The following is a 1,211-nucleotide window of genomic DNA, read 5'->3' on the forward strand; positions in this document are numbered from 1 at the left end:
TGCAGCTTCGTGAAGAGGAGGTGGCGCAAATTCCCCCGGTCAGGATGCCTCAGGTTCTCGGTGTTGATCGAGACGGTGCTCCGGACAATGCACCCGAGCTGAAGCGAGTACCCCTTGACTATTCGTTCGGGCGCCGTTGGATTCCCATTGGAGTCCACTTCAGTAACTTCCTCCTTGAGGGTGCGGAGCACGATCGGGCGCCGGTCCTTCCGTTGCCTCTTCGGCTGGCTGCTATCTGTGCGTGCGCCGCCATCATCAGTGGTGGCATCCTCGGCGGCACCATCAGTGGTGGCATCAGTGTGGTCATCCTCGGCGGCACCATCCGTGGTCTCAGGATCGGTGGGGAAGGCGGCGGCCTCATACAAGTGAGGTTGTTCCTCCATCTCCTGGGACAGCTCCCAGAATGCCTTGCCGCCCGAACCCCCGGCCTCATCGTTGTGGGCCATGTTTAACTCTAAATAGAAACAAAGTTTGGTCAAAAAGTTGGTTATTGTCAAGGAACAAGATCATGGTCTCATCATTTAGGGTTTGTCGACACCGAGGCATCCTAAAATCTAAGCTTTTATCATTGAGGGTTTTTCGACGCCAAGGCACCCTAAAAGCCTAACTTTTCATCATTTCGGTTTTTATCGACACCGAGGCACCCTAAAAGCCATGCATTAGTCACAAGTACGCCGGGGCACTTGATCCTACTTAATTAACTACTAAGATACCCCGGCCCATGCATTAGTCACAAGTACCCCATATGTCCTATTTTTAGCAAAGTCATGCTAAAATTCACGGAAAATTTCAGCATGACCTTTGCTGAAAATAGGACATATGGAGTACCCGAATTTGCTGGAACGGAAGTTAATCGACATTCCAGCAAACTCAAGGGCCTCTCGGGTGGACAAGGCAAAAAAGGCCTCCATCACAACATGGAAAATACATTGGCATGTGGACTGGAACGTGGCTTCATTTAACAACAACATTTTCACACAGAAAACAGAGCTGAATTCATTGAGATATTTGCATTGCTAGCTACATTTCAGTGCCAAATTTCACCAATTTAAGCAAAACTACCGTTTAGCTAGCTACAGTTCAGTGCCATATTTCACTGGATTAAAATAAGCACATACACATAACTGACAGCACACATACACATCACTGATTTAACGAAATTTGCACACAACTCAGTAGCACTTCATCATCATATAAAGTATATTAGCAGC

The sequence above is a fragment of the Triticum dicoccoides genome, chromosome 2B (assembly GCF_002162155.2).
Source record: "Triticum dicoccoides isolate Atlit2015 ecotype Zavitan chromosome 2B, WEW_v2.0, whole genome shotgun sequence".
NCBI classification, from domain to species: Eukaryota; Viridiplantae; Streptophyta; class Magnoliopsida; order Poales; family Poaceae; genus Triticum; species Triticum dicoccoides.